General features: G+C 45.3%; 1 pseudogene; it reads left to right on the top strand.

Annotated features, from left to right (window-relative positions):
* Window positions 1–1904: 1904 nt before the first annotated feature.
* LOC120847771 overlaps window positions 1905–19732 on the top strand; it is a 53957-nt pseudogene continuing 36129 nt past the window's right edge.

Consider the following 19732-nt stretch of genomic DNA (forward strand, 5'->3'; position numbering starts at 1 on the left):
ATTGCTACGTATGCTGGATATCTACCACGTATACATAATTAAAACGAAAGCAGCTTACCTTTTATCTTCAAACGGCTAGCGCCGCAGAGGCAGGTGCCACTCGGACCGCGTACTCGTTGAACGAGAACGACCGTGACATCAAGTCCGCCTAGCGGCTGATTTCCAGCGTTGCCGGGGCCTCGGGCGGCTAGTTTCGGTTTTGTCGACCGTGCCTCAAACAAACTTGGAGACGTCGACTCGATATCTTTAGAAGTACGCAAAATATCGAGAAAAAAAAATTACACCCTGTAATTCAGGGACGCTGACTGTGCTAAAAACAGTCATAATCCCAAAATCGAAACTATAGACCGGAGTTGCGCTTTAAGTTATAAGATATTTGTTTGGGGTGTTAAGACGCTTTTCTAGTGTAGACTGCGTTGTTCGAATGGTTAATTTCGACGCGAGCGTCGATGGACATTACGCCGCTACTTATGCCCCTACCAAAGTGAATACCACTGTTGTCACGTTGTCACGAGACTATATCGCGCCATAAACTCGTCTACTTGACCCACATGCAGACTCGGGAGAGCTTTTTTTGATGTCAGTGCACATATCATTAGTGTAACCATAGCAACGACGTAGCGATTGCGATGCGAGCGCCGATAGCGCTTCGATGTGGTCGACCGCGCTCGCCCTGCTGAAGTGTGAGGTTGAGACCCTCGAGGCACCGTTAGCTTGCTGATGACGGAGGACGGTGTTTTGTCGTTGAGAATACTTTGCAATGCAAGTTGTTTTTAGAGTTGCGGTGCTGCGCCCTTGCAGCATGGCAACAATTATGCAGCCTGTCGGCAGTCTGCGAGCGCCGGCGGTTCATCGTCGCGGCTTGAATAGGAGTATTTTATGAACCACCGCCAACATGAGTCCCGCGACGATGAGCCACCAGAGCCCAGGGACGGAAGGTTGCGACGCTGCGGGAACAGTAGTTGAAAGGCACTGCGTGGAGTGCACCAAGCGTTGGAACGGCTTCACAGGCGTTCGAAGGGCAAAGGATTTGCGACGACTGACCAGTGTCTCGCATCTTCACCAAGCTAACGGTGCTCTAGAGTCCCGCTCACATGCCAGCAGAGCGAGCACAGTCGGCCAGATCGTGGCGCAATCAGCTCTCGCGTCCCGATTGCTACGTCGTTGCTCTGCCCACACTGCTGTCATCCACAATGACATTGGAAACAGTGCTCCACAGATTGCATGCAGGTAAAACAGGCGTTTCCGTGCCGCTGCTCTGTACTTCAGTAGAGAATGGGCTCACCGGACTCACCGCGGAACGGGAGAGCCGTTCGATTAAACCGGTGCAGTTTGCCGGTCTCCCATGCAGTTCGTTGGTCACCGGCCGCTCGCTTGCGCAAAATCCTCACCCGTTTGAACAAACACGAGACCGGTAGGGCTCAGATGGCTGATCTGTTTCACGAACGGGTGAGCGGCATGACTGAACAGTTTCTGCTATGAATCCGCTCTTTCTTACGAATGCGAAATTGTTTTTTGTCGGTAGGATAGCAACAAAATAAATTATGTATTGGTTATGTATAAACGGTACTACACGATAAATTATGTATTACCTCTATTGAATTTCTACTTCAGCGTAATCAAATTCCTTTGTCTTATGTGGGTTACTTTCCAATTTAATCTCCTCATCTCCTAAGCAATTCGTTACAGCTGAAAAATTTTGATTCCGCTATTTCGCATAAACTCAATGAGCGATGTTCCAGAAAAACACCTGTACACTTAAAGAAGGAAATACAATTTCCTTCTTTATCCAGACCATCAGACCAAGCAAAGATGACATTGTTGATATGCCAGAGAAACCTGCGGTTCTGGTTGTGAACTGCCGTAGCATCATGAATAAAGTTGATGAGCTTGCGTCTTTAACAATGACTTTGAATCCACAGATTGTTATGGGGACCGAATCTTGGCTGGACGATACGGTCTCTGACACTGAGGTTTTTCCGCCGGGATTTACGGTATATCGTAGAGACAGACATCGACATGGAGGAGCAGTCTTTTTGCTGGTTTCATCTTGGTGGAGTAGCTGTGCAGTTAAATTTGAGAATGACTCTGAGTCGGTGTGGTGTCGCGTTCGTTTTCCCAAAGGGAACACTGTGGTGTTTGGAACTATCTACCGTCCGCCAGACGGAAATGAAACAAGCATTTCTTTACTCTCAGATATGTTATCAGTGATACCAGACACCGTCTTTCTGAGAGGCGATTTTAATTGGCCAGACTTTTCGTGGTTAAGAGGGAGCGCTCCTCGATTTTCATCTCCGATAGGAACTTTTCAAGATTCCAGATGGCGCGCGTGTCGAAGGCGTGAAAAGGCGCTCTCCCTCCGAGGCGAATGAGTGCGTAACGTATCTGGGTCTAGCAGCGAAATGAGAGCTCGTGTCCCTTAAAACTCCTCGGGAAAGAACGTAAACCACATTTTGGTTCGTTACAGTTGCATTTCCCTCAGTGTAGTCGAAACGCAACCAAAACGCCGCTAGTGACAGCCTTCACAGTGCTTCCGTGCCCCGAGAAATTCGCGGACGGCGCTTCACGTCTCCTTCGGTAGGGTGACGTAAACGACACGTGATGACATCGCATTCGATGCTCGCAGCGGATTGGCGGGTTTGTGAGGCTCGTGCCGAGTCGCTCACGGCGGCGGCGGCGGGCGGGCCGCGGTCGGCAGCAGTGTTGCCAACCGTAGGGTAATTACCCTACTTGTAGGGTATTTTAGGCATTTATGGTATATTGTAGGGCTGTAGGGCCGTCCGGCCCTTTCCCCGCCAAAAGTAGGGTATTTTCAGACGTTGCTTCTTCAACGGCGAGCATAAAAAAAAAAAAAGAAGAAAAAGTTGCCGCGCAAGTTTTGCATAGCTTTACAACCCGTGTGCTGCCACACCACAACATCATGCAAAACGAAAGAATCCAAGTTGCAAGACGTGCTAACTGAGAGCACCACACACCAAGTTGGAGTATGTAGGCTCCCTAAGTTGGAGAGTATTGGAGAGCTAGAGCAAGTGGGAGAGGTGGGAGGAGGTGGAGTTGCGCTTAGGAAGATTGGAGCCAGAAGAGGTATCTTCCCAGTGGAAATGGTCCTGCCAATTTTTTTTCTGATGACTGGTCCATCCGGCGGTCCTTGTTACACCTGCGAAACACGTGGCACCGCAGGCGGAACCATCCCGAGCCCAACAGGACGGGTCCATATCGCTTGAGCGAATGATGTTTTAGCGAACAGCGACATTTGAGCGAATCGACGTTGTAGCGAATAACGGGGGCCGCGCTGCGCTTACGCCGTTTCGCGACGACAGTCTGCGGTGGCTCATTACAAAAACGTGAAACCATTTGGCCCACCCGAAAACGCCGCCTCGCGGCGTCCGACTATTCGCTAAAGTGTCATTCGGTGAAACGTGGGCGTTCGCTAAAGCGTCATTTGATCAAGTGAGTGCATCCCGGGGACTGGAGGCGTTCACTTGAGCGAACGACGTTTTAGCGAACGAACCCGAAACAATGACGTTTCATCGAATGACATTTTAGCGAATACGGAGGAGCCGCCGGTTTCCTATCCTCCCCTGGTGTAAAAGCCCGGTTTGTCGTAATAGTACCGTCTGTTGCTAGTTGAAAGATGTGGTTGTGTTGTCCCTGTTTTAATTGTTTCTTTTTTCTTCATCCATGAGTACCTTAGTTTGACGAATCCCTAGGCGGAACACCCAAAGAAGCTAATATACCGTTCGGATTAGCTTCCTTTTGTAATGAGCCGCTTTGTCTGGCGCCGCGAGTGCTGGTTCCACGTAGCCCAGTTTTTAATTTCACGACAAATCGACTAAACATGTTGGTTGGGGATGTCTGTGCGCTCGCTACATCACTGTTGTGCTGATGCTACACAGCGCACATGCAAGATGCAAGCATGGTGTTCGAGAATAACGCAGGTATGCGCGTGCATGCGTGTCCTGTCGCTTTGTACTGTATTAATATTACCCTGTACCATCATAATCCATGCAACAGTATTATTTAAACAAAGATTTGCCTCGTAGGGTAAAACGTAGGGTAATAAGAAACATTCGTAGGGTAATGTAGGGTTTTCTGGACGCTGTCGTGGGGTATTTTCGAAAAATAGGTTGGCAACACTGGTCGGCAGTCGCCCCGAGGGGCTAGAGGGGTGAGGAGTGCGGTCGGTGAATGTTCGCGGGGAGTGACTTCTCCGGAGGATTCGCAGAACTCTGAACGCCGATATGTTGTCCGTCCGGCGGTGACGGCTGTTCGCGCACGACCGCTTTGTTTTGGTCGTTATTGGGTGAGAAGGCCTAGACTTTTCAGTCGCGATATGTCAGTCGGCTAGCCTTCCCGAAGAGAAGCAAAATCAAGAGGTAAGAACTTTTTTTTATGACGTCTCCATTCAGTTATGATTTCTGTCGCAAGTGATGTACATTTTCACTTTATCAAAATCGTGCGATTGCCACGATCAACTGAGAGTCACTTTGTGTACTTCAGGTTGGTGCGAACCACACACTGAATAAACGTATAACATCTATTGTAAACAGATTGCTTCCAGATTCGGATGTGTTCGAGGGACGAAGTACGTCGCTATCATTAGCTAGTTTGAAATTTTCATGAAAGCTCGCAACTGTTACTTGGTGTCCTGCATTGAACATAATTATTGACTCTGCTTTTAACCAATCTGCTATGTATACATTCTAGCGCAAGACTTGGTCGGCTCGGCAAACAGTCTTATCGACTCCAGTTTGTGACCGCCTCCAGTGCTTCAACTTGGGCGGTTTCGTGCCTGAAGACTGCGCTAATCTGCAATCAAGGGACATGATGTTATCATTCTATGCACAGGCCTTTCAAACATCAACTCGTTATCGTCTTCACTGTGTTGGTGTTTTGGAGGAAGGACGAAGTCCCGCTACAGTATTCTGAGTGAGGACAGGAAGAACATGCGTTCTTTCAATCGAGAACGTTTTCCACTTGCGTCTATTTTCCAAATTTAGATGAATTTCATAATTGCAATATTAAAATGCGACCGCGCAATGTGAATAAAGTCTCCTGGGTGCTTGTTTTGCACTTGACTGACCACCAGTTTTCGTTTCTACATTTCTTGTCGTGTCTCTATAGTCGTTCCTAAGTTTGATTACTTCTCCTCGACTACTAAGATCCCTCTTTTGTACTCGAAAAAGTAAAGCTACTAAAATATGTTACGTGAAGGGTCCGATTTTCCTCTACCCACTAAAAGAACGCAATAAAATGTGATGGTGCATGCGTATTCTACATAAATAAAAGGTACAGAAGCCACCTAGCTTACTGATATTTGTTTGTCAAATATACACGCAGTTGTGTTATGTTATGCCGCGGCAGTTTTCTCTAAGACGACTCCGTCTTCAGATAAGAACGGCCGACCGTGTCCGGTGACAGTTTTTAATTTTGACCAGAAAAATGCATCTTGCTGCCTCAATGCCCCGAAAAACGGAACCGGTCTTTGTTTTAGGAAAAAGCAAACTTGCCTTCAAGAAAAAAAGTCAGAAACACCTGCTCAATCTGAAGCGTTGTTTGTGGATTTCGCAAAATTGGCATTTCAGGCAGCTCTCCCCCAAAATGTGCTGTGGCTACTGGCCCCTATGGGGATGGTTGACCTAAATTATTTATCACGACGTATTGACGTCGTTATTTTGAAATAGAAAACCGCACAGACCACGGCACATTGAGCCATACTGCCTAAGTTTTAACTTTTTTTTTTTCTCCGCATTTATTCAAGCCCGGATTTTCAAACTTTGCTAGCGTGTTGTCCTCTATCTGACTATAAATATTGTTGTCCTGATTAGCAAGAAAAGTTTACGAGAAACGCTTAAATGGAGGCATTTTACTAAATATGCATACTTTTGCAAATCAATTAAAAAAAATTGCTATCTTAGATATTTTTAACTCTTCCAAATTAACGCCAATGATATCTATGAACATGATGAGCAAAAATATCATTGCATTGTTTGCGTGTATTATACATACCCGTAGTTGACAAGTTCATAATTTTTACAGCCCGTAAAAGTGCTCCGGGGTGGTCAGATGGACAGCGCTCGGGTGGGCGATAGTTTCTAAGTGATAATTTTGAGCAAGTCATGTTTTCTTTGTACAAGATTTAAAAAAAAAAAAAAAATCCGCATGAGCCGGAGCAATCGAGAGACGCTAGCCTGTCGCACGCTTCGCAGGGTACGTTTTCGGTAGTTGGCGTGTAGCGTCTCTGTGTACGCCAAGCAAAGGAATCAACCGAAGTGGCTCCGATAGCAGATGTTTATCTCAGCGTGTAAGAGAATGGGGCTGCCGAGAACAATGAGCTTGGGCACGTAATCACAAAAGATATATTGTGCAACAATAAACAGGACGTGGACGGGAAGGAATACACGAAGTTTCGGGTGGACGCCCATCTTCTTGTAAGAAACAAAAACTCGGTGAGTACGAAGCATAGCCCCCTTTTCTTGTGACGTATACAACCCTTTCCTTGTTCCTCACCATGTTTCGTAACTATCACTTGAAGGACGTTCGCCCGAAACGTCGTATTTTCCTTCCAGTCCACGTTTTAGGCAGTTTAACTGCATCCTTCGCGTTCTTGATTAATTAGTCACCCAGAGGATCACGTCACAAGAAGGAGTGCGTTGATTGGTGGAAAATGAGGGGAGGCGAAACCATTAGAGGGCACAAACTCTTCGGTTGCCATATATTATTAGAGAATATATTCACAAGCGACGTCATGCGTAGTGACAACCAAAAAAAGGGCTTGTAGCTGCGCTCCGATCAGTGATGATACCAGCCACGATTCCTCCCGCACATATGCTACGGCCTTGGGAAAATTCACGAGTGGCTGAGGACGTTGCTCCTTTCTACGCACATTTTATCTAGGTCAGTGACGGCGGAGCAAGCTACTTCAAGAATAGGTACGAACTCCATGAGCTCGCTAAGACCGAGTACCTGTCGGCCAAGTAACAAGTTTCCGCTACTGCGAGGTAAGAACGCCTGCGATGGGATTGGAGGCCTCGTCAAGCACCATGATGCAACTGTTTACAACCTTCGAGGGCCGGCTACATCAGATATCAAATGTGCGTCAGATATGGAGGACGTCCTCAGCACCAAATTACCCAATGTGGCATTGGTTCGCAAGGGCTGACTTTCAGGAGTTCAGTTGAAATGAAAACCACAGCCTGGGATTCCCTCCATCCCGTGACTGGAATTCAATTCTGGCACTGCTGACAGTGTATACATGCATCAACCCACTGCGACACGAATTGCTGGTAGCAAGAACGATAGCGTCTGCAAACAAGCCACTCAGACAATAAAGGCACGATTCCACCCAGGCCTGCTGGCAGTCTAGTGCGAAGCGGCTACAGTGAGTCTAAGACAAAAATGTGATGAAAAGGGAGCATAAAAAGTCTCAAGCAAACGAAAGTCTTTCTTTTCTTTTCTTTTTCTTTTTATTCTCTTCACGGTGTGCGGTGTGCGGCCCACCACGAGGCCCTATTGCCGCGCGAAGGTGCCCCCGTTGTACGGCGCCCATATCCTCAATATCGTGTTAGAGCCCTATATCGTGTTACCCAAACGCCTGTCATCGGAGCCGCACCGATCGTTTCCCCTACGTGACGTGCGCACAGAGGCTACCAGTGTTGCCAATTTAGCGGTTTTCCCGCTAAACGATAAATTATTGTTTTGCGGGCGGCGGGATTTCTAGCCGGTTGTATGTAATCTTGGCGGTTTTTTTAGAGATATAGAAGTTTTATATCGATATACTGTCAACTATGCACCTGTCATATCCCTATTCAGCCACAGTCGTCTTTGCTTACCATCAGTAATGTTCTGGTCAGTGAGAGTAACGCCTGTGACGTTATCAAAACATTAAGGCGTGAAATATCGGAACATGCCTCCCTGTTTTGTGTGCGCACGTTTGAACAGCATGAATGTCACTGCTTCGTAAGATGGGCTGGGTGAAGTCCACTCAAAGGTTTAGAGAAGACTGGCTACAAGACCCCAAACTTGAGTATTGGAGGATTTCGTGGATTTCGTCGCGCACGCTGCAACAAAGAAGCATGTTTCGGCCGCTGCACCGTTCTCCTCTGGCAGGCAGATGACTCTACGAGTTGAACGGAAGTCTGACCAGTCACGCACTGCTGAAGGGTCCCTTGCCATGTTCGTATGCGCTCACTCGGCAATTTTGGCTTCGGACCACCTGGGTGAACTGTGACGTGGCGCGACAGATTTCTAGTCATAACAAAAGGAAAGCTTCCTTTCAGATGACATTGATATGATCTATTTTGTTATTGTACCTTTGGGCATGAATTAAAGCAAAACAAAAAGTGTTAAAAAGTCATTTTCGCGCTGTGTTTTGGATTTGGCGGGTTTTAGCGGTTTTCAGGATTCCGACTGCGGGTTTTCAATTTTTGAGTTGGCAACACTGGAGGCTACACGCCCGCTGTAGAAAACGGGCACTGCGAAGCGTGCGACAGGCTAGCGTCTCGCGATTGCTCCAGCTTCTGCACATTTTTGTGACTCTTGTACTAATAATAAGGACAAAAAACAACCGCATCTCCACGTGGTAAATTATGTTGATTGAGGCGAAGATCTGGTGGTGCTTGTCTGCGTAGACGCTGAGCCGCAGCATGCCCAGCCTTTCGTTCGTTTTCATCCATGTCACGCTGCGATCAAATGCTCAAAGGCGTATATAACCACGTTCGATACCACGCATTCTCTTTCTGACATGGATGAAAACGAACGAAAGGCTCGGCATGCTGCGGCTCATTGTCTACGCCAGGTGGGGTAAAGGTGGGTGAGGAGGAGTGGCAAATCCCGCGCGCCTACATCAAGGGCCTACATCCTGGGTCCCGAGTGAAAGATCACGAAAGAGAGCGACAGAACATGAGAGAAAGAAACCAATGTTGCCAGCTGAAGGACGGCAGTCGCAATGGTAATCGCGAAGACTGAAAACTCTCAGCAATATAAACAGTGATAATTTAACGTTGTAAACTAAATTCTGAGCTATTCTAACGCTTATAAAAAGCAGTATACTCATTACGCTGCATTAACTTCCCTTCTGTCGAAATCTAGGAAATCTGGTGTTTGCTTGGTTTCGTATTCCTGAGGCGCGCCCACTCGCGCCCCGCCTGGGAGGACGGTTATCTGGTTTAGTTTAGCGTTGATGCGAGGCCGTACATCTCCGCGCTATGCAAAAAGAAAGCTTCGAAAGGAACGCAAATATCTTTCCACCGGTAAGTTCGTGGATTGTTGAAGTCCATGACACTGCTCTGATGATATAATTATATTCGCGAAATCGAAGGCAGTCGGTAACAATGTGTGGGACCCCGAGGGTCTGCCTGCATGCTCCGCCGCTTGCGGCAGCCAGAATGCATGGGAAAAGGGCGGACCTTTTCCTCTAGAGTTAGTATGTACGATCTCCATGGTCTACGCAGACAACCACCACCAGAGCTTCGCCCCCATCAACATCATTCACCACGTGGAGATGCGTTTTTTTTTTGCCCTACACGAGCACGTGCTCACGTGCTTGTGAGCGCGTGAGCTCACGAGCAGGAGCACGTGCACCCGACGGCGGACGGACATACGGACATGGCTAGCCCCTAAGGAGGTTCGCCCCTAAAAAATACGTATCACGAATTATCACTTCAAAAGTACCCTCCACCTCTGTGCTGTCAATCTGACCACCCGGGAGCAGTTTTACGCTGTGTAAAAATAATGAAATTGTCAACTAGGCGTATGCACAGGCCTCATTCATGGCAACCGCGGTAGCCTCCATTTAGTCAGTTTCTTGCTTTGTAACTTCAAAGACACACAAATAATGCAACGTGTTTTTGCACATCCTGTTAGTGCATATCATTGGCGTTAACTTGGAAGAGTTTAAAAAAAATCGAAGATAGCCTTTTCTTTTTAAATTGATTTTCAACATTATGCACATTTAGGAAAATGCCTTCATTTGGGCGTTTTTCGGGAACTTTTGCCGCTAACCAGGACAAAAATATTTATCACGAAGATTAGCCAAATAGAGGACAACATGCTGACAAAGTTTGAAAATCCTGTCTTCAATAAATGCGGAGAAAAAAAGATGAAACTCATACCCGTGCCACACGGGCAACTCAAATGCCATTTACAAGGAATGAAATTTGAGCGAACGGCCAATGAGCGGGCGACACTCCGGGCGTGGCACATTCCACGCGCGACAGAGTGCGAGCTGATTCTCCGATCACACAAATCTCATTCGTTGTAAATGGCATTCAAGTTGCCCGTGTGGCACGGGTATTAGGCAGAATGGCTCAATGTGCAGTCGTCTGTGCGATTTCTTATTTCAAAATAACGACGTCGACACTTCGTGATAAATATTTTGGCTCAACCATTCTCATACTTACTTTGTCGGTAAATATTTGTGGGCCAGTAGCCACAACACATTTTGGGGGAAAGTTCCCTGAAATGCCAATGTTTTGACATCCGCAAACAACGCTTCAGATTAAGCAGGTGTTTCTGACTTTTTTTTTTTTTTTTTTTTTTTTGAAGGCAACTCCTTTTCCGTTCCCCCCCCCCCCCCCCCCCCCCCCCACACACACACGCAAACAAAAAAGAAAAGAAAGGAAACCAACAAAACAACGACCGGTTCCGTTTTCCTGGGCATTGAGACAGCAAGATGCATTTTTCTAGTCAAAATTAAAAATGGTCACCGGATATGGTCGGCCGTTCTTATCTGAGAACACCCTCTAGCATATGCCCCTTCCCCATTGTGCAAAGCATATCGAAGCGCGTAGATTAAATAAAATAAATAATGTCTTCGTTGTTTGCTATAATTGTTTTCGAGATCTAAATATATATATATATATATATATATATATATATATATTTATATATATAGATATATATATATTTATATATATATATATATATATTTTTTTTTTTTATTTTTTTTAACATGTAGCAATGTGTTGGAATAAAGGGTGATTTTGTTTTGGTTGGTGAATGTCATTTATGCTGACATACATGATGATAAGCTACAATATTGAACTGCGGAAATAAAAAAACAAAAACAAAAAAAAAACATTTCTTATTGCACAAACTCTCTTCGCGAGATTATGAATTTCCCGAACAAATTACACATGGGTAATTAAATCCCCATGTATCGATTTAAGTTACCTTTAAACAAACGTTTTTTTTGTTTTTTTTTAGCACGACATATTTTTATATCTTTTTCGGCATTTATACGTTAGGCATTTGTCGCTTGATCACTTGGCGTTTTGGAGTTCACGCCTCTGTATTGTTCCAAACTAACATCAGCAAGGTGGCTCGTAAAGTAAAAGAAAAAGTTGCAAAGCATACCTAAAATGCCTTCCGAAGTCATTACCTTGTGTTAGGTACTAGGACGTTTTGGGAATTTCGGGGGTAAACCTAGGGAGATAAAGGTTATCACAATGACATAATGTCAGTGTTATCCGATTACCTCATCTTGCGAGACGTTTGCTTTTAGAATCTCAATAATTGGCATAATTTTCAAGCAACACAAGCAGCACACGCACACCTCAAAAAATCGGAAAGAAATGAAAAAAAAAAAAAAAAAAGCGCGCGGCACGGGGCAGTTAGCATTACCTGCGCTGCGTCGCCCATTGGCAATGACATGAAACGCCAACAGCCCAAATGGACAGAGATGTGCGCATTTCAACGTCGCTCTTACCTCCGCGGATTACCGTTTTGTCGCGGAGGCATCGGTTTAGAAGAGCTCCTTTTAGCGAACGCCGTTTTATCGATATCAGTTCATCCAATCGCAGTTTAGAGAAAATAGCGGCAGCCGGCGAGCCGTTTCCGATATCCCCCCGATTCATTAGCCTACATTGCCGAACCCTTGGCGGTGAACTATTGGTATACTTCGTTTCAGCTTCGGTCCAGACGCAGCCGATGCTGCAAGCGCGAGCATGTGGCCCAGAACAGAGCTTGCACTGCACGAGCGCGCGTGCTTGGCAGGGATGATGAAAGCCCGGAGCTCGCGCTTGTAGCTTTGGCTGCGTCTGGACCGAAGCTGAAACGAAGTATAGTGCACGCTCAAGCTTGAGATTATATTAAATTTTCCCCCAGCGACAGTGAGGGGCGCGCGCGCCAAGCGCGGTCTGATTGGAAGCCTAGCTTGCCGCCGCTACAAACAACAGTTCTCAAACGGAGGCCTCGATAAAACGTACACCTCTCGCTAAACCGTGCTTCGATAAACCGTACCCTTTTCGCTAAAATGAGCCTCGATATAAAGGCGTTCGATCAGCCGTAGTAAATGCGCTTTGTCGCTGTTAGTACAAAACCGACCGCTTTCGCGGAGCAAAATATTTTACTTTGTATATTTCACTTTTTTTATCAACTGGTTAACTTGCTCGGTTCACTGGGTGTGAAGTCTTGCTAGTCTGTAAGTTGGCAAGCCCATTCATTTGCGGGTGCAAATGCCGCGATCGGCAGGTTGCGCGAATTTGCTTTCGCCTTCCTCCCCTCCAACTTCGCGGAACTCGTCCGTCCGGGGCCCGCTCCCCCGCTCTTCGACAGAGACGTCTGCGCTCAACTTCAACTTCAAAGTCTCCCGCCTCCTTTTTCTCGGTTGGAGACGCGCGCGTCTGTCTCCTTTTGTTTCCCTTCACTTTCAGTGCCCGCAAAGTTCGTCTGCAGGGAGCTGGCGGCACCGGGCAGCGTTGGGTCGCGTGCGCTAAGTAAAAACAGAAGGAAAGACCTCGCGCGGAGTTTGCACGGGTTTTGGCTCTTTTGTTTGTTTTGGGTTAATTTTTGTTTGGTGTTAGTTTTCACGGTGTTCATTCCGCAGCATTGTTAAATGCTAGACATCAAAACAAGTAAAATACGTACAAATAACCGCTCCCCCACAATTTTCTTTTCCGGTGAAGACCATCTGCACGTTCCGTAAAAAAGACTTGTGGTGTATTGCTTTCGAAAGACGTGCTCTAGCGTTCGACCCTGGCATACAGAGAAGTGAGGTTTAGAACATTTCATTGAGGTCCGGACGAAGATGAAAGGCGCAATCTTCGGGAGCAGCCAAGTGAAATGGCTTTGCCGCGACCGTTTGTTTTTAGATGAGCGCATACAAGTGTGCACATTTAGCTTGTCGGGAGCGACGGTTCAGGCTCTCAAGGAGTACATCGACGGGTTGCCTCTCAAAAAGTTGGATTTTGCGGCAGTCTACATAGGAGGAAACAACCTGCAGAATGGCGACAGGGGGTCAGCAGTGGTGAAAGAAGTCGTGGTAAGTATATGCCAGAATGGTTGTAAACTATGGAGAAAAATATGCTCATTTTCGGAGAAGTGCGGTTTAGCGAAGCTCGTTTTAGCGAACGCCGTTTTGGCGACAACAGTAAATCGGATCGCCGTTTAGAGAAAATGGCTATGCCGGTAGCTTGCCGAACCCTTGGCGATCCACGCTCCCGATCGACAGCGAGGGGTGACCGCACGAAGCGCGGTCTGTTTGGAAGCCTAGCTCGCCGTCGCCTACAAGCAGGATTTCTGGAACGGAGGCCTCGATAAAACGTATCCATTTTCGCTAAACCGTGCTTCGATAAACCGTACCCCTTTCGCTAAAATGAGCCTCGATAAAACGACGTTCGATCAACCGTAGTAAAGCCGTTTTTTTCTCTTTTTTGTGGACACTATTAATAGTCGTTTGAAGCAAACAACAAAGTTCGTTGAGTAAAACGAAAGTCATGCAACTATCTCGAGGTCTTTTTATTTTAGTTTTATACTATACCCGTCTTCACCTCAAGGACCTTTTCTACGTAGTAAAAAAAGTCCGGCTCTTCGCGGAGCACTACTAATTGCCCCCTTCATGCTTATAATAAAAATATATATAGGTTAAATTTAGATTAGATATATGTTATCTCATCAAGACGTACGCGTTTTAAACGCCAAAAGCACCGCTTTTTCCTCCGACAATCGAATTCCGTAAGAACTACTTCGCGCCGCGTATGAACACTGCGCAAAACTTGCTTTTTTTCTTGAGGTGAAAATGGGTATAGTTCCGAAAGAAAAACATGACGTATCTACATATTTGGGCTAAATTTTATATTTTTGTGTCCTTTTTATCGAGAAATACTATTACAATTTTCCAATGATCCAATTAGGGTGCGCGTTTTTGCAAAGCGCTGCTAGCGTCTGGACTTTGCTTTTCAGGAATTGCTCCTATGGCTCAGGCAAAGGGCAGATTTCGTGGTCTGCTACAAGCTGATACCGCAACTCCGAAAGAAGTCAGTTGACCCCGAAGTGCGGTTCTTCAACAAGGCGTTGCCACGTGCAATAAAGCGCGCGAAGGAGCGGAACTTGATCGCCTTGACCGTGGACGTAAGCTTGTATCTTTCCGAGTTGCCCTTTCTCATAAAATCGCTCGTCTCTTGTAAAGGCAAGGTCGTTAGATGTTCTAAGCAGCTAATTAGAAGAAAACGTAAACACTATTGAGAGGAGTTTACGCGTAATTTTGTTCAGTTTAACGAAATTACGCCTACTTTTTTAGACCCATTACATTCTAGCGAATAACGGCATTGATTTTCACAAATGGTAAAGTACATTTGCATGAGCCAGGAGAAGCAGGAAAAACATTTTGATAATCTTAGTGACTTATTTGAGTCTTCAACATTCTTATTGTTAGAGTGCTGAAAATAAAAGCCATGAACGCAAGAACTTTCGCTCTGTCTCGGTCAGCGCGCACCTCGATAGAAATTCAATTGGACCCGGAATAGGGGCTGCCACCCATCGTTCTCCCTTTCTATTTTTCCTTTATTAGACTTATTAAAAATGTTTTTAACAACAAACAAAAATGTTATTGCGGTCTACCTGCTGGCTACCATGAGCGTGTACATGCTGCACTGCCCTCTCCTAACTCGCTTATCCCCCAATGAATTACTGGCTTTTATTTCGCCTATTGTAGGGACAAAGGCGAGCACGTGCGCTAAAACCGGAGACCGTGACTAATTTGCTACCACGCGGTTTAAGGCCACGGTCTCACTGAATGTGGCAGTTTAGGTACTTTTTGGCAGGCCATTACTCATCTCCTTTTAAATACTGTTTTGTGGGATTGATGTCATTCGAAAGGCAATGCAATCCTCTTTCATGTGATATTATGTATGTGTTGGTTTTTATTGTTCATGCACATTTGTAGCGTTGCGAATATGATGGCGCGGACCCTCACTTGCTCCGCTAGTTCATGTTTCATGAACGGTCCATTAAAGATAGCACGGTTCCAATATAGCAGTTTTGTTAAGATGATATCGGAGCAGAATCTAACGATACACTTTTTTGGTATTTGCACTACTTTGTTTTTTTCATCCCTCCAAATATTGCCCTAAAATTGACATTTTGCAGCACAAATATGTTTTAATGACAAGCGCTAGGGCAATGAAATTAGCTACAGATGTAGTGCTTATAATTGGTAATATGCAAAAAAAATTTAATGTTGTGTAAGATTTTTTTGTCCAGATATTTTATATCAAACGTAGCACTTTTTTGTTTTTCGAGTCACGGTAGTTCAAATGCCGCTGAAGAAATAATTAAACTATGATAAAATCTTTTATAACATTTAGAGCTACAATGATTGCCCAAGAGGTGGACGATGGCTTTTTTTCAGTTTCAAAGTCATAACGCTCCAGGAGCCCTTCAAACTTACCTGTTTTTGACGCATATCTCTTTTGGACATCAAACAGATTTATTGGCATTTAATAACATTTATTGTTTGCAATAGATATACATTGCGATGTATTAAATTTTCACAATGATCTTGCTTTGGTTTCTTAATAGGTGTAGAGCTTAGCTAATTTTAAAAACAATTAAAAACTGTTTGGGTGTTTTGTTGCGCTACCTGGCGGATGGCAGACAAACTGCTCATTTCTAGTGTTCAAAAAATTTCCGAGGGCGGCGTTGGCGTCTGTATCATCATCAATCTCCGTGTCTTTTTACCTTCACATTTAAAAAATATATTGGAAGATTTCCTATCGATGAATGAAAGATTTAAGTACTGGGTCAGGTTAATAAATCTAAGACAAATAATTACACACGCGTAGCGTGATATAATGCGTTCATTATTCGATATGATTGAAATCAATCAACAATGAAGACGAAGAGGAAAATAGTACACCCGAGTTCACTTTATGCCTAGAGTCACTACATGAGCATTAAAGTATCGGCGCTCAGTTCCCCAAAATTGGTTTGGGCGCCGCCATTTTGGGTCTTGCTCAGAGCAAACGCAACTGCCGATCATCATGATCCAAAAGTACGACTTCCTCAGCATTAGATGCGGTGCTAGGAAGCTGATGCAATATTGAAATGCTCTTTCGCGGATTGTTTAAACATTTGTGAGGGACGGAAAAGCGTTTCCTGTGATTTTAGATAAAGCTCCATATAACTGGCAACCATGATTTTAAGCCACAATTTTAAGCCAAGTGTCGTTACTCGGAACCGCAGCTAATTTACTGGCACAAGCGGGAACAATGAAGAAGAGGGAGGTGTCAAAAGGTAGTGGCTTGTGGAATCCACGGGGCTTACTTCATGGCCCCTCCAGGTATTACAAGCCTCTTGAACAAGAGCATGAATAGTGTCATTAAATAAGCTACGCTTCAGAGTAGCGACACTTGGCCTTATTGTGGCTTAAAATCATGGTTTCCAGATATTTGAAGCTTTATCTGAAATCACAAGAAACGCTTTTCCGTCCTCCACTTTAAACAGTTTTCGACAAAGCAAAGCAACATTACATGAGCTTCCTAACACCGAATTTAATGCTGAGGATGTCGCACTTTTGAATCATGACGATCGGCAGTTGCGCCTGCTCTGCACAAGCTACAAAATGGCGGCGTTCGCACCACTGTCGGGGAGGAGAGTGCCGATACTCTAAGCGCAGCTCATTTATTGGCTCTAGTTCCCGCGAAACTTCTTTCCCTGACTGAAACTGAGAGTAAATATGAATAATACACCATTATTATAGTTTATTTAGTTATAATAAAATACACATTATGAGAGGAGGAAGCGGGCGGGTAGGAGAAACGCGGGTTTTATGTGCGACCGTTCTAACCGTCTCAAAAGAAACAACGCACGAGCTTGCGCTGGTTTAAAAAAAAGAGGCATCAAAAGAAAAGATCCGGCACGCGGTGTTCTTTGTTATTATGCGTCTAATTTCAAATTGTTGTGTGTATGTTTATACAGCCGGAAGTTAGTCTGCCTTAGTGGGCGTCTGGTGTCTCAGCTGTAGATGAACAATTTAGCCAGTGCGGTACAGCCGCAAACCTGGGGTCGTTAACGTGCACCACGCAGTAGTGATACACGACCGCACGCCGGTTCGATGCTCTTCCAGATCGAAACGAGCAGGGGCGGGGCAATATACGGCTCTGGGGCGGGGTGGGTTCTGCAGCGCGAGCTTTCGCTCGAAGTGCTCCGAGCTGGTGTGCGCCAGACCATGCACTCGGCCACCGATCCCTCCCCTTGTGCGTCTAATTTATATACAGGTATAAGTATTTGAAGATCGACGTGGACGTCGATCGTCTCGAGGTAATGTAACGAAATAACATTATATAAATAATAAACTTGTTGAAGGACTGAACGACTAAATTTTTCAATTCTTGGATTGTAATATGGCGGTAGCCTATTGTACTTACTCTTGATGAAGAGCAATATGAGCTGACGAGGTAATTATTAACTGATGACGCTCCATAAGGACGACGACATTTGTGGGTGTCGAACCACAACGTACAGTGCCAGACTTGTTTCAAGTATCGTGTAGCCAAAGACTTTCTTCACCCGCAACAGTATATGGTAGAATCAATGAGGATGCTGCTTTACAACTGTACGTGGAACAGGAAAACTGCACTGTGCAGAAGTGCGGCTTATTCGTTAGTATGAGGGACGGATTTCTAGCAGCATTCCCTGATTGACTACTGTACTTGCAACAGATGGCCTCGTTGACGTAAAGTGTCCCCGTTCCAAAAAATAAGAAAAAGGAGCCTGGTGTGAAAGGTCCAAATCACCACCATAGCTTCTACTATCAAATACAAGGGCAGTTACACAATACACAAAGAGAGTTTTGTGATTTAGTTATATTTACACTGAAGGGCATTGATATCCAACGTATTCAGAGACATGACACCTCCTGGTCAACCAACATAGAGCCTTTTCTACTCAAGTTTTACATGGAAGGCCCCACTCTCGCTGAAATTCCTCACGTAGACGAGTTGTCCGACCGATTAAACTGCCATTACTCTCTATATAGGAATCTCTCGATCTTTGTTCGTAGGCCACAGTATTATGAGATCGAGAAGTGTGGCTCTTCGTCCGCCGAATATTGCTTCGGCGGGATTTTTTTTTTTTTTTTTTTTTTTCGTGTAAGATGAGACCGTCGCGTGCTGCCGGAATAAGGACCTGGCGATTCTTCACTGAACTGCTCCTTCCGCAAGCTTCAAAAGGGCTTTTTTTCGTTTCGTACATCATCTGTTCTGCTTGCCCGTTAGTTGCAGGATGGTATGGTGCACTAATGTGATGCCTCATGCCGGTTTTTTTTCTTCAAATCTTGTTTATTTTATTTGAAGCAAAATTTTGCGCGTTATTAGAGAAAAGTATTTTTGGTAGGGCAAAAGTAGGTAAAAGAGACAGTAGAACGTCAATGACGTGTTTGGACGTCCTGGCAGGCATCGTGTAAACTTCCAGCCACTTATAGCACGCATCGCCCATGACTCCGTAGATGCGGATACGTTTCGCCACCCACCGACTGAATAGTGGATCATTTTCAGTTACTGTTCATGATGGCGTTGGACTCAAGGAAGACTTCGAGTCTTTCTACAAAGTTAGCCCAGGTGCCAGGGCTTTTGTCGAAAGCGGTAAGTGTTCGAAACGTCGACAACATCGGTAGCCACGTGTTGTGCTTGACACTGGCCACTTACCATTCGCTGAGAAGAAACTTGCTTGTTCGTCTGCCATGAGTCGTCCGATATCAGGTCATCACCGCAACACCATCTCCCGACAAAACTGGTCTTTATTGTTCGCATGTCCATAGTTAGCAATCACGTCAACTTATAAATTCCCGAACGCTCATAACTTGCCGTCGCTAAACGCCGTTCATTCATAGCGTCTTCATTGCAAATAAACGTCTTCCTATTTCTTCTGATGGTTTTCCTAAGCTGTACTTACAACATTATGTGTGTCGGTACTTCCGAAAATATTGCAACGGCGTTTGTTTTCCGGGAACTATAATGTAACAACCTTTACAACATCTTCCGGACCCCGTGAAACACAATATTTCGTGACGTTATTTTAGTCGTCCTTAAAATGGTGAGGTAAGTACCGTAAATCGCGAAGCAGTTTACTTGACGTCCGCTTCCACTGGTCGAGTCTACTGAGCGTGCATTCCTGCAGTGGAAATTTTCATTGATAGAATATTGACACGTCAATCAACATTCGATTCCTTCTTGGTAAGATTTATTGCGAAAGCCCGTTACAACCACCGAACCGTATGTTCCTATATAAGAGAACAATTTATACCCAGCCTGACATTAGACAGTTTTAGTGGATCGTACGCTAAAGCCTTGCGTACGCAATAAAATTGCGGGTCATGAGTGCGCTTGCGCAGAACGCAATAGAAATGCTAGCGTATTGCGTACGCACGCAACGGTGGGGATTTTGCGAGGCGGGCTAGCGGTCTTTGCGGGACGCTCTCGAGAGATCTCGGACCCAACGAGAGCGCCAGTTTCAA

The sequence above is a fragment of the Ixodes scapularis genome, unplaced genomic scaffold (genome assembly GCF_016920785.2).
Source record: "Ixodes scapularis isolate PalLabHiFi unplaced genomic scaffold, ASM1692078v2 PGA_scaffold10__122_contigs__length_95168666, whole genome shotgun sequence".
Taxonomy (NCBI): domain Eukaryota; kingdom Metazoa; phylum Arthropoda; class Arachnida; order Ixodida; family Ixodidae; genus Ixodes; species Ixodes scapularis.